Here is a 15,727-nt window from a genome sequence, read left to right as displayed (position 1 = left end):
TGAGCCTCTCAGTAGAGATTTTTGCCAGAGGCTCAAGGAAGCAAGGTGAATGGTTAGAGTTAGGACCCACCTAGGGGGGTCTGCCTTGACATTGGCAGGTGGGCTCATCCTCTCATGGCCATTGGAGGTAACTAAAAAACCTCCATTTGTTTAAAAATACATAGGGATTAAGGAGAGAGCACAGGTAACTTGTTTTTCTTTGGTTTTTACTATATATAGGGGCTGATGTGTACTGTAGTCATTTGCAGCCGCCCAGTGATGGGAGTGAGCGCAGGACTTATCTTTCTGCATGAGTAGGGAATTACCCATCTGTAGTACCTTTACTCACTAAAAAAGTTGCTAGGTTTCCCTTCCCTATCGTCCACATACGGTCTCCCTTTGACCTTACAGTTTTCATATGCAGTTAAAGTCCCTTTTGAGTTGAAGCACTACAAACAATCTACCCTTACAAAATGCTTTGCATTATGTCATTATCTGGGAACAGATCTGTATTACTAGACGATTGCCACCCTCTTGTAAACCAACCTCCAAGTGTTACGAAATGCTGTTAGGCTACTTACTGTTTTGGAAATCTGCACCTGCATAGCAGTGGGCTCTTGACTTAGAATGTGAGATCTCCCAGAAACAGTGGGACAGATTTTTAACACCTTTGTATATGTCTGTCACTCTACCTATTAGCTCAGGTGCTTACACTATTGTGGGTCTGGCTACCGTGCTCGGTGTCAACGGGTTGTTAACGTGTGACATCAAGTATGTACTAACTAAAACATCACACTAATACTTGTATACAATTTATGTTCAGTATCAGTGTATGCACTGTTATTGTGAACCTGCCGGTATATTTTACATCCCCTCTCCCCTTCTGTACCCCCTCCTACTGTTTTGTTGTGAAAAATAATAGAAATAGGGGGGGGGGGGGGGAGTTGCTTCTGTGTATGCATAAAACATAATACATATAAATGTTATATTATGTAAAGTTTTATTTCCAATAATATAAAGCAGTTTATGCTTAAAGGCTTAAAATATTTGTTTTTTTCTCTATATAAGTCGTTTTTAAAACACAAGGGTAAAACTACACTTTTTGTTCAATTAATAATCTCCATTCATCAATACCAATATTTTTTTTAGAATTTAAAAAAAAAAAGAACACTTTAGTGTCAGAAATACAAATATTTATTCCTGTCCCTATAGCCGTAATAACACTATTTGGGTCCCTGGGTCCCAGGTAACCAATGTAAAAGGTGAGTTTAATAGCCTTTACTCCAGCGCTGCACGGGTCTCTAAAAGGCAGTTTTTACAATGCCTGCAGGGACACTAAAACAACTACATTCAATACAGATTGTGAAAGCAAATAATCACTAAAAAGCTGCTAGAGGCGCTTCCTCCGGCACAATCAAGTGATACTCTGTTATTTCAATCAGATGGTGTTATATTGAAAATAATTATATTATTAGTCTTTTATTTGCAGTTGGGGTAGAACATGGGGACCTGGTGGTTATATAAAAATGAAGAGAAATGTCAAACAGCAGAAAAGGCAGCTGCCATGGATCTAACAAACTTTTGAGAACTGTTTTTGAAACATCAAATTATCCTGTGTCTATGAAAGAACATTCAACTACTTGTAGTTGTTTTTTAAGTTATTAAAATTTATGTTATAAATCATAAGTTATAAGCTTAAAAAACAAGAAAATGAATCAAATACTTAAAGGGACACTATAGTCACCCAGACCACTTCAGCTCAATGAAGTGGTCTGGGTGCCAGGTCCCTCAGGTTTTAACCCTTCACATGTAAACATAGCAGTTTCAGAGAAACCTCTATGTTTACATTAGGGGTTAAGCCAACCTCTAGTGGATGTCTTCCTGAAATTTTGCATGCATCGTGCAGAGTGTCCATAGGAAAGCATTGATATGAGTTTACATAAAAGTGTCTCTTAGGAACAACATTATGCCATTGAGGTAGTGACAACTGTTAAAGTCAATATAACTATTAAAACTGACATATTTAAAACATTGTTATCACTAATATGAAGTTCAATATCTATCAAAAAATAAGTTAATTAATAAGATAATTCCAGACTCATTGGGATTTAAAAATGTTAAAAATGAAATAATTTCCTCTGTAATCCTTTTGGCAACAAATATCATCATAAAAATTCTAATTTCAACCAAAAGTAATAATTTTCCTTTATTTTTATATAACAATTTATACTTTATTTAAAATAAATAATAACTATTAATTATTACATTCTTCATTGTATAGCCTTCTTCTGAACAGTCCCATCTTTATTATCTTCACATTCTATAGTCTTCCTCTGTAATCCATGGCCTTCATCTTTGCATTAAGTTACACTCCTATTTCTTCTTATACCGTTTTTCTTCACAATTCCATACTACTTATTATATATTTCCATTACCACCATCTTTACCTTTTTATATCCTCCCTTTTCGTTCTTATAAAATCTTTTTCAAATTCCTTTAACTGGTTTCTTCATATTTCCATACCCACCCACTTGACATTTCCATCTCATCCATTTTATTTCTTGCATCATCTTTTTCACATACTAAAAACCCAATTTTTATTCCATACCCTCACTCTTTACATCCCCATGTAATCTCTTTTTACATTCCCAAACCATCCATTTTGACATTTCCATCCAAAATCTCTTCACATACTAAAACACCTCTTCACCTAAGCTTTCCCTCTTCACATTCCCAAATCATACTTTTCAAATTTCTTAACCAACTCTCTTTATACTCCCGTAACTGACTTCTTCACAATTACAAATCATCTCTCTTTAAATTGCAGTAACCAGAGACTGCAACTTGCCATACTCGCCCTTTTGCATTCCCAAGCCCTCCCTTTTTATGTTTCCATTCCGTACTTTTTTGCATTCCTATACCCGCCTTCTTTGCATTTTAAACCCTCCCTTTTTACATTCCAGTACCCAACCTCATCACAACCTCACATTCTTATTCCTAAACCCGCTCGTTTTATATTCCCAAAATCAAGCTCTTCACATTCCCATAGAAGCTCTTTTCATATTCCAATACTCGCCCTCTTCACATTCTCAACCCCACTCTCTTCTTGTTCCCATACCATCCCTCTTCACATTGACAAGCCAACCTCTTTACATTCCCATACCCACACTCTACACTTTCCCATCATGATCAAAAAAGCATCCCTCTTCACACTTTACGTCTTTATATTCCCATGTCTGCTCTTACATTCCATAAGCCTCCCTCTTCATATATCATATTCTCAAAGCCTCACTCTTCACAATTCTATATACTTCATTCTCACTGCATATCCTTCTTCTGAACATTCCCATCTTCTGTACTTTTCAGTACCATAGTTTTCCTTCTTCAATCCATAGCTGCCATGTTTATATTAAAGGAACACTATAGTCACCTAAATTACTTTAGCTAAATAAAGCAGTTTTAGTGTATAGATCATTCCCCTGCAATTTCACTGCTCAATTCACTGTCATTTAGGAGTTAAATCACTTTGTTTCTGTTTATGCAGCCCTAGCCACACCTCCCCTGGCTATGATTGACAGAGCCTGCATGAAAAAAAAACTGGTTTCACTTTCAAACAGATGTAATTTACCTTAAATAATTGTATCTCAAACTCTAAATTGAACTTTAATCACATACAGGAGGCTCTTGCAGGGTCTAGCAAGCTATTAACATAGCAGGGGATGAGAAAATCTTAATTAAACAGAACTTGCAATAAGGAAAGCCTAAATAGGGCTCTCTTTACAGGAAGTGTTTATGGAAGGCTGTGCAAGTCACATGCAAGGAGGTGTGACTAGGGTTAATAAACAAAGGGATTTAACTCCTAAATGGCAGAGGATTGAGCAGTGAGGCTGCAGGGGCATGTTGTATACTGCTTCATTAAGCTAAAGTTGTTCAGGTGACTATAGTGTCCCTTTAAGGTACATCACCACGTCTTCTTATACCATTCTTCTTCACATTCCATTGCTTCTTTCATATTCCCATTAAAACAATCTTCACCTTTCTATACCCTTCCTTTTCTCTCTTATATCACTGTCTTCTAATTCTTTTAACCTGTTTCTTCATATTCCCATACCCACCCACCCACTTGCAATTTCCATTTCATCCCTCTTCTTTTTTGCATAATTTTTTTCACCTATTAAAATTCCCAATCCCTTGTTTTCGCATTCCCATTCCAATTCTCTTCACATACCTAAACACTTCTTTTTTATGAACTGCAATTGTTACCTTTACCTACACTCTCCCTTATTACATTCACAAATCATCCCTTTTCTACGTATTAAACCAACCCTCTTTAAATTCCCTTACTCAGCCTCTTCCTATTTTTTGATCATTCCCTCTTTATATTCTAGTACCTACCCTTCACTATCCCATACTTGCCCTTTTAAGCCCTCCCTTTTCACAAAACCCTTTTTCTTCACAACCTGAAACCATTATCTTTACTCATACTCTTCCTCTTGACTTTTCCAAATTACCTTTTTTAAATTCCCATACTTGCCCTCTTTACATTTACAAACCATCCCACTTTACATTTGAAAATTCCACCCTCTTGACTTTCCCATACTCGCTCTCTTCACATTTCCATTCCCACCCTCTTACCCATTCCCATACATGCCCTCTACACATCCCACTCTCCCTCTTTCAGAATCCCCATCCCTCCCTGTTCACATTACTACTTCCACAAACCCTTTTATTTTTAAAAACTGAAATCACTATCTTTACTTGTACTCTTCCTCTTGTCATTCCCAAATTATCTTTCTTCAAATTCCCATACGTACCCTCTTTACATTTACAAACCATTCCTTTTTACCTGTGAAACCCCACCCTCTTCACATTCCCATACTCGCTCTCTTCACATTCCCAAATCCCCCCTTCACATTCCCATACCCTTCTTCTTCACATTTACAAGTCCCACCATCTTTACATTTCCATTTCCACTGTCTTCACATCCCCATACAAGACAAGCTAACCTCTTTACATTCCTATTTCCACATTAAACAGTTCCTCTTCACCCTCAATATTGAGCCTCGACTCATATATGGAGGGGACAGTTATATTCACTCTGGCGATTGCTATATCACTATACTCCCTTGGATTACAACACTAGCTCTTGTAAGAGCTATCCGGCCATACTCTCTGGAGTAGGAGAGGTCTACCCACTGGAAGTAGGATCCCTGACTGGGTGGGTGGAGAAGAGCGAGACCCCAGTCAAGCTGCGTCGGCTAAGGGTCTACAGTGGTTATGGTGTTCCAGTGCGGTGCTTATGGTGCTCGCAAGCACTAGGAAGCAGCGATTGGTGGAGGTACCCAGTCGGGGTGCCAGGTGGTCCGTCACATTCCCGAACATTACTTTTCACATTTCTATACCTGCCCTCGTTACATTTACAAATCATTCCTTTTTACATTACAATCCACACTCTCTTCACATTCCCATGCTCACTCTCTTCACATTCCCCTACCAGCTGTCTTCACATTTACAAAGTCACCCTCTTCACCTTACAATACCCATCCTCTACACTCTCCTATTTACATACTCTTCACATTAAAAAATACCCCCTACTCATATTCCTTTACTTGCCCTTTTTGTGTTCCCACTCCTGCCTCTTGCTCTATTCATTCCTACCCTCTTCACATTTCCAGTCACCCTCTTAATATTGACACACATTCTATTCATATTCTCAAACCGTCACTTCATATTTACATACCCTCGCTCTTCACATTTACAAGCCCAATCTGTTTATATCCCTATTTCCCTCCTCTTCACATGCAAATATTCTCCCTCGTCAAATTCCTATACTTGTTCATTTTACATTCCAAAATCCTCCCTCTTTACATTCTACTACCTACCATTCATTTTCCCATACTTGTCCTTTTCAGAATACCAAACCCACCTTGTTCACAATACTAGTCCCATAAACCCCCATTTTTTATTCACAAACTGAAATCACTATCTTTACTCATACTCTTCCTCTTGTAATTCCCAAATTATCTTTCTTCAAATTCCCATACTTGCCCTCTATCCATACTTGTGACCTCCCCCCTAACATTCTCATACCCTCCTTCTTCACATTTACAAGTCCACCCTCTTTTCATTTCCATTCCCACACCTGCCCTCAACACATCCCATTCTTTACATTTCCATCCACTTCAGATTTAAAAATATAGTCTCCCTCTTCACATTCCCCTATTAGCCCTCTTTACATTTACAAAGCCACACTCGATACATTACAATACCCACCAAATCCCCCCTTCACATTCCCATACCATTTTCCTTTATATTTACAAGTCCACCCTCTTTACATTTCCATTCCCAACCTCTTCACATTCCCATATCTGCCCTCAATACATCCCATTCTTCACATTTACATCCTCTTCATATTTAAAACCATTTTCTCCCTCTTCACATTCTCATACTTGCACTCTGCACGCTCTTCGTATTCCAAAACCCTCACTCTTTACATTTCAGTACCTACCCTTCACTTTCCCTTGCTTGCCATTTTCAGAGTCCCCATCCCTCCCTGTTCACATTACTACTTCCACAAATCCTTTTCTTTTCAAAAACTGAAATCACTATCTTTACTCTTCCTCTTGTCATTCCCAAATAATCTTTCTTTAAATTCCCATACTTGCCCTCTTTACATTACAATACCCACCAAATCCCCACTTCACATTCCCATACCCTTCTTTTTTAAATTTACAAGTCCGCCCTCTTTACATTTCCATTCCTACCCTCTTTACATTCCCATACCTGCCCTCTACACATCCCACTCTTCACATTTCCATCCTCTTCAGATTTAAAAATATGTTCTCCCTCTTCACATTCCCATACTTGCAGTCTTCAAATTCCTATTTGCACTCTTCATATTCCAAAACCCTCCCTCTTTCAGAATCCCCATCCCTCCCTGTTCACATTACTACTTCCACAAACCCTTTTATTTTTAAAAACTGAAATCACTATCTTTACTCGTACTCCTCCTCTTGTCATTCCCAAATTATCTTTCTTCAAATTCCCATACTTACCCTCTTTACATTTACAAATCATTCCTTTTTACCTGTGAAACCCCACCCTCTTCACATTACCATACTCGCTCTCTTCACATTCCCAAATCCCCCTTCACATTCCCATACCCTTCTTCTTCACATTTACAAGTCCCACCCTCTTTACATTTCCATTTCCACTGTCTTCACATCCCCATACCTCCCCTCTACACATCCTATTCTTTACATTTCCATTCACTTCAGATTTAAAAATATATTTCCCCCTTTTCATATTCCTCTAATAGCCCTCTTCACATTTACAAAGCCACCCTCTTCACATTACAATACCCACCAAACCCCCCCTTCACCTTCCCATACCCTTCTTCCCACCCTCTACACATTTCCATTCCCACTGTCTTCATATTCCCACTGTCTTCACATTCCCATACCTTCCCTCTACAAATCCCATTCTTTACATTTCCATCCACTTCAGATTTAAAAATATATTCCCCCTTTTTCACATTCCTCTAATAGCCCTCTTCACATTTACAAAGCCACCCTCTTCACATTACAATACCCACCAACCCCCCCCCCCTTCACATTCCCATACCCTTCTTCTTTATATTCACAATTTTACCCTCTTTACATTTCAATTCCCACCCTCTTCACATTCCCATACCTGCCCTCTACACATCCCATTCTTCACATTTCCATACTCTTCAGATTTTAAAATATGCTCTCCCTCTTCACATTCCCATACTTGCACTCTTCTCATTCCTATTTGCACTCTTCATATTCGAAAACCCTCCCTCTTTACATTTCAGTACCTACCCTTCACTTTCCTATGCTTATCCTTTTCAGAATCCCCAGCCCTTTCTGTTCACATTTCTACTTCCACAAACCCTTTTATTTTTAAAAACTGAAATCACTATCAGAATCTTCCTCTTGTAATTCCTAAATTATCTTTCTCTAAATTCCCATACTTACCCTCTTTACATTTACAAACCATTCCGTTTTACATTCAAAATCCCACCCTCTTCACGTTCCCATACCCTCCTTCTTCACATTTACAAGTCCACCCCCTTTCCATTTCCATTCCCCCCTCTTCACATTTCCATCCCTGCCCTCTACACATCCCATTCTTCACAAGTCCATCCTCTTCAGAATTAAAAAATATCCTCCTTAACATTCCCATACTTGCACTCTTCATATTCCCATGCTCGCCCTCTTCACATTTACAAAGCCACCCTCTTGACATTACAATAGCCGCCTTCTACACTTTCCTGTTTACATCCTCTTCACGTTCAAAAATTCTCCTTCTTCATATTACTTTACCTGCCCATTTTGCATTCCTATTCAAGCCTATTCATGTATCCATTCCCAGCCTCTGCACATTCTCTAAAACACCCTCTTTACGTTTACAAGACCACGCTCTTCATATTATCATTTCTGCTGTCTTCATATTTCCATAGTCACAAATTGCAGGTGCAAAAGTTCTCCCTCTTCAAATTCTTATACTTGTCCTCTTTACGTTCCAAAACCCTCCCTCTTTATGCTTCCATTCTCACCAGTTTTCACGTTCCAAAATCCTATATATTTCCATTTCACATTCCTGTACCCCATTATTATCTTCTATAACCATCATCTTGACATTTCCATTTCTTCCCTACTTAGATCCATACCCTCCATCTTCACATTTCCATACCTGTACCTTTCACATTTGCCTTCCTACCCTATTTTATTCTTAAAACCTCCCTCTCGATATTACCATATCCTTCCTTATCACATCCTCATATCCTCACTCTTCACAATTCTATATATTCCATCTACACTACCGATCCAATTTGAGCATTCCCATATTATTTATCTTCTCATATCCATAGTCTACATCTTTAATCCAAAGCCTACTTCTTCTTATACCATTCTTCTTCGTATTCGAATACCCTTTTTTAATATTTGCATTTCACACACTTTTTATACCATTCCTATTCTTTCTTATACCATCTTCTTCAAATTCCATAAATTTGCTTCTTCATATTCCCACCGCTCGAAGTCTACATTTCTCCCTCTTCTTTCCTCCATCATCTTCTTCACATACTAAAATCCCTTATTCTTATCCGATGCCCTCACTTTTCCCAAATCATTTATTTTTAGATCTAAAAACCCACCATGAATGAGGAGTATGCAGTATCCACTCTCTGCTAGACCCGCTTCAGTCTGGTTTCCGCGCTAAGCACTCTGTGGAAACGGCACTGACCAAAGTATCCAATGATCTACTCGCTGCAAAATCTCGTGGTCACTACTCTATCCTAATTCTCCTTGACATGTCTGCGGCTTTTGACACTGTTGATCATCAACAGCTTCTTCTCATCCTCCACAATATCGGTCTACAAGATATTGCTCTCTCCTGGTGCTCCTCCTACCTCTCCCAGCACTCTTTCAGTGTTTCTTTCTCTGGATCTGCTTCTTCTCACCAACTCCTCTCTGTTGGTGTTCCCCAAGGTTCAGTCCTTGGTCCCCTACTGTTCTCCATCTATACTGCCTCCCTTGGTAAACTAATTAGCTCCTTTGGCTTCCAATATCATTTCTATGCAGATGACACGCAAATCTACCTGTCCTCTCCTGATCTCTCCCCGTCCCTCTTGACTAGTGTCTCTGACTGCCTCTCTGCTGTTTGTAACTGGATGGCTGCCCACTTCCTTAAACTAAACTTGACCTAAACTGAAATTCTGGTCTTTCCTCCCTCAAGTGTTATTACTCCTGTGTCTGTCACCCTCCAAGTCAACGGTGCTACCATCAGCTCCACCACGCAGGCTCGCTGCCTAGGTGTTCTCTTTGACTCCGCCCCTACTTAAGACCAGATGCGACGAAGGTGTTGGTCCATTCCACTGTCCTTTCTCGCCTTAACTACTGTAATCCACTTCTCAGTGGTCTTACGTGCTCCCAACCTACGCTGTTACAGTCCATAATGAATGCGGCGGCGAGGCTCATCTTCCTGTCCGCCCGCACCTCCCATGCCTCACCCTTCTGTCAGTCCCTACATTGGCTTCCTATAAAATATAGAGCTCAATTTAAAATTCTGGTTCTTGCTTTCAAATCATTACATAATGCTGCTCCTACCTATCTATCCTCCCTTATACAGAAGTATGTCCCGTCTAGGCCCTTACGATCTGCTGAAGACTTACGTCTATCTTCTGTCCGTACTCCCACCTCTGATGCTCGCCTTCAATATTTCTCGAGGGCTGCACCATTCCTGTGGAACTCGCTTCCCTCCTCCGTTAGATGCTCACCCAGTCTCCACTCCTTCAAAAAATCGTTAAAAACCCACTTCTTCATAAAAGCGTATCAATTAAACTGTTAATAGCTCCTGACTGATTCCTCTTCTGCAACTGTTACTAGTCTAATACTATCCTCACCTTTTGTGTCATTTTACCCCACTCCCTCTAGCATGTAAGCTCATTGAGCAGGGCCCTCAACCCCTCTGTTCCTGTGTGTCCAACTTGTCTGGTTACAACTACATGTCTGTTCGTCCACCCATTGTAAAGCGCTGCGGAATTTGACGGCGCTCTATATATATCATAATAATAATAATAATAATACTAAGCTCTTGGAGCAAAATAGATCTTTTTAACTCAATGTCAGCTTCTCTCTTCTTCCAGTCGCCTCCCTCTCACATCTGGTGAGCTGAATGTATTATTAAGTGTTCTTGCATAGCAAGACCACTTAATATTATCTCAAATATATTTTATTCTTATTATAGCCAAATTTACCACCCTAACTCCTCCCACAGTTTTTACACTACATAGACAGTAATATACCGAAACGTGTGGATTGTTCTTCATTGGTGTGCTATTACTTTGTGGAACGTTTCGCCGAATAGTTCATGAAATATAGTTGTTTTTGTAGCGAAATTGGTCCCATAGGAATGAATGGCGAAATGTTCAAAACTAGAGGGAGAGCTGACAAAAGCTAGAGTGTGAGCTGAAAAATCAGGACATGATTTCTAAACTGCCACCACTCCCTCATTTTCAAGCCCACCTAGACAAATCTTATATCAAAACGTTCAGCTTTCCCTGCTGCCACTAAACATGTCCACGCTGTCCATAGACATTCATTGAAACTCCACTCTAGCCAGCTCAAATTTGAAGGGCAATATCTAAACTGCGACTGTGCCTTTATTTTTAATATTTCAGAGACATACTATGCATCAAAATGTAGGTCTGTGTCTTGTGGTTTTCACAATATAAAGCTCTTTGCTGTAGGATTTATAGTTTTTAAAATACGACAGTTTGAAGATGGCCACCGCCAGTGAAGTGAGCAATTTGGAGCAGTTTGATTTTAACCGCTCTTCTCTGCCCTATTTGAAATCTATTAGTTCCTGTTGGCAGTTGGTGGAATGTTCGAGGGATTTGAAAGATTTGAAAGCTCTTCTCTGCCCTTGCTGTAGAATGAGTGAGCCACACCCCAACCTTTCCATAGTTACTCCAGCCGCTCCAACCACACAACAGTTACTCAAGCCACTCCACCCAGTTACTCCGCCCACTCCAGTTGTAGACTTCTGGTGGAGGCAAGAACACTTCACACATTTTCCCCAGCAATTTACAGATTTTACTATTAACATGACGTAAAGTCATGATTTTATTAATGACACGGAGGCGAGTATTATGCTGCACTCTTTCTTTATTTACCTCAGCAGCAAAGAAAAATAACATTAAATCAGTATAAAAGAAACCAGTAAATATAGTATATCTTCCTAGCAACAGGAACAGCCAATCAGCATCCTCTTTGTAGCATAATAGCCAGTTTCCAGTATACAACTTCCTCTTTCTTGCGATCCCGAACAAGGACAACAAATCCAAATAAAAAGTGGGCTCCAATTAAACTGGATCTCGAAGTCAAGCTGGAAGAGAAAGGAGAATATGGTAATATCCAAGTATAAAACTGGATTTATGCATAAATTTGCATTACATGGAATATCATATATATATACATAACATGAAATTCAGTTTAGTCAAACCTTAAGCTATTGACTGTCATTAACAAGGATAAAACCCAGTAATCAAAAAAGACTTACCGTGAAGTCAACTTACCCAGAGAAGACTCAACCTCCAGGGATGGGAGGGAGGGATAATACTCGCCTCCGTGTCATTAATAAAATCATGACTTTACGTCATGTTAATAGTAAAATCTGTAAATTTTATTAAGACACGGAGGCTCCTATTATGCTAGTTCAAAGCTGTGAAATTATGTCTCCAGTGAAGTGTTGAATAGGTCTAAAGTAGAAATCATGGAATGTAGACTCCGAAGACCAGCCGCTCTCATAATATCCTCCAAGCGACAACCAATCGAGGAAGCCTTAGAAGCCATTGCCCATCGAACCGAATGAGGCACAGACACATAGGTATCAATACCTGCTAGAGACATAACGTATTTGACCCACCAGGCTAGAGAAGACACCGGACGATGCGACTTTTAGAAGGAGATGAAGAGTTCCTGTTTCAAAGGATTCCGTAACGTAGTGGAACGATGTTCACACACCCATTAGTATGCAACAGGGCAAAGGAGAGATCTATTAGGGAAAACTGGGTAAAATTTATTTTAGAGGACGTTTTTGTCCTCCGTGAAATGTCAAAGAGGACACCCTCTGGAGTAAAGGAACGAGCAACCACCTCAAGAGTTCGTACGTCAGAAAAACAATTCAAGAAAAAAAAATTCAAGACAATAGAGACGTCCCACAAGACAGAGTATCGTGGTAAGGGTGGATGAGCAAACCATATTCCTCAGAGAAGTCAATATATGACAGGATGTCAACCGACAGGCGTCCAATTGAAACTTTGATGGCCAGCAGAAATGGATGATCGGTAAGGTCCACAGTGCGATAGGCTTTACCTTCATCATAGAAGTCAGAAAAATGGAGGACAGACATAAAAGGAGCCGATATGGGATTTAAATTTAATTTCATGCACCAACTATGCCATCTGCTCCAAGCAGATTTATAAGCCCGTCTCGTGTTGGGTGCACCCTTGATAAGTTGGGGAGTTGATTGTGAAACTCCCTTGACCGACCAAGGTTCCCTAAAATAGACTACACTATGAGATGCAAGAGACCTTGGAGATGAGGGGATGAGGTACACCGTCCCGATCCTGAAGAAGGCACTTGAGAGATGGAAGGTCGATAACGCTCTTCGTAAGAGGAGAGAACTATGGTTGGGACGGCGATAGAGGAGCCACGATCACCAGGTGTCGGACTGGTGATATAGATGGAAAGGCAACAGGGAATCAGTGCAAAGGGCAAAAAAATCGTAATTCCTTGGAGAAAACATTCATAGCCAGTGTTATCGGATCTGGTCTCCAACTGAAAAAACTGGAAAGTTGAGCATTCAAACGAGAAGCGAAAAGATCTATTTGCAATAGACCACATAGGTTCCAGATGTCTTGGAAGACCATGGAATCCAAGTGCCAGTCGCTGGAATCTCTGAGTTGGCGTGAATACCAGTTCGCCGTAGTGTTGGAGAGACCTTGAATATATTCTGCCGTGACTGAAATGCTGTGTCTCAGGCAAAATTGCCAGCAATCACGAGGCATGTAGGTCAGAATTTTGTGCCTCCAAGTGATTGATGTAGCGGACTGCTGACACGTTGTCCATCTTCAGAATGATAGCGCATTGGGCTTGAGTTGGGGAGAAACTGTGGACTGCAAAGGAACCAGCCAGATGTTCCAAACAATTGATGTGGAGTGTCGATTCCAGGTTTGATTATCTGTCCTTGGTGGAAATATTTCCGCATTGAGCACCCTAACCGTGCAAACTTGGGTCGGATTTGATTATCAAATCTGGAGCTGTTCAAAATATGGTGCGCTTATTCCAAGCTTCTATGTGAAGAAGCCACCATTGGTGTTCACCCTCCGCTTCTGAGTCCAGAGTTACCATATCTGTGTATGATGCGCTGCCCTTGAGATAAAGTTTGTAATCGTTGTAGGGCTCGATAGCCAAGAAGACCTGGAAAAATAGCCTGTATAGTTGCCGGTAGAAGGCCTAACATTCTCAACAGTTGTTTGAGAGAGAGTTGAGAGGTTGCTAGTGTTCACCTATCTCCTTCTCGATATTGGCTAATTTTGCCACCGGAAGGTGTAGAGTTTGAAGGGTAGAATCTACAATAATCCAATATAACCCAGAAATTTGATTTGTTGCGTGGGAACGATAATGGATTTCTAGGTTCTCTAACAGAGTCAAAGTCCATGCAAGGTATGTCCAGATTAATTGAATAGACTGAGCCAGAATGAAAATGCCGTCTAAATATATTATAAGACGTGAGCTTGGTGAAGCACCATGGAGCCGAAGACAGTCCACATGGGAGGCACCTGAACCTCTATTTACTGCCCTACCATGTAAATTGCAGGAAGTTCCCGATCTTGATGTTGTACTGGGATAGGCACTGTGAGATATGCATCCTGCAGATCCAATTTGGCCATCGAATCTGCTGGTTGGAGAAGATCCCGTAAACAATGCCCTTCTTCCATCTTGTAAGTGCTGATATGCTCATAACTATTGAGCTGTCTCAAATTTATCACTGGACGGATACCTTTGCCTTTTTTGGGAAACAAGAAAAGGTTGCTTACGTAACCCAGGGTATGTGCCGGAATCTCTACGATTGATTGTCCACTGAGTCTGCGTCTCATTGGGAAAAAACAATTTCCCTTGATGGGGAACATTGAACAGGTAGAGAAAGGAAGTCTATGCAATACCCTTTCACAGTGTGAAGAACCTAAGCATCTGATGAAATGAGGGATCATACATGGGAAAAATGTGTGAGCCTGCCCCCCACTATCAGTAAGGAAGAATGACAATTGTGAAGACTTCTTAGGAGCACCTCTTAGGCCACTAACAACTCAGGGTCTACCACTTTGTGGGAAGGAGGTTGGTATAGTGCATTGTTCAAAGAAATCGGCTCGGCAAATATAAGAGCCTTGGTTCTGTCTAAAAGAACTTCTGTTTGTTTAGCCAGACAAAGGAGCCCAATTCTTTTACAAAGTTGTCCCCAAAGAGAACCTTTTGCCTGTGTTATCTGGCTTGTTCAGAGCCATAGTTAAACGTTTGGGCTCAATCTTGAGCAAGATCGATTTGTGGCGTTCTGTGACAACCGCACTTAAATCACTCTCTGGATCTAACCACTTAAGATGGCACAATCTAATTCTAGATCATCCTCTACTGCTTCATAGATCTTGGCTGCTGAGCTCAAGATGCCCAGGATTTTATCCCGACCGTTTTGCAATGAGAATCTAAGCCTTTAGATGGCTTCCATCCTGTCTTACTCAGGATTTGAATGATCTTAGGATCGACTGATAGCGTTTTACATGAGTCATCAGGGACTGTTCGGCATGGCCATTCAGCCCGCCATTTATTTCACTTTGCCTTCTCAAAAGGCTTGCGTACTCTGGATGCAATATACTTGGCTACATGGTCTGAGGAGACCAGTGGGTGACATAGGTCATCAGGTTCGAATAGGGGTTCACATTGAGTGTCCAAGATCCTATTGGTGTACCTGAGTCCACATAATCTACTTAAATCTACGTAGGTTTAACAGGACATGTATCCCAAACGGGATTAGCATCCTCTTCATCAGTAATTTCATAATCAGGATCAGAAATATCCTCTGAATCCTCCATATAGGACTCAGGGAACTCATCCTCAATATCACTGAGCTCAGTTTCAGAGTTTAGTTGGGCTTTTTCCCTTTT

Source organism: Pelobates fuscus, chromosome 3, assembly GCF_036172605.1.
Source record: "Pelobates fuscus isolate aPelFus1 chromosome 3, aPelFus1.pri, whole genome shotgun sequence".
In the NCBI taxonomy this organism is placed as follows: Eukaryota; Metazoa; Chordata; class Amphibia; order Anura; family Pelobatidae; genus Pelobates; species Pelobates fuscus.
The sequence above is the reverse complement of the archived record's forward strand: the minus strand, read 5'-3'. Positions refer to the sequence as shown.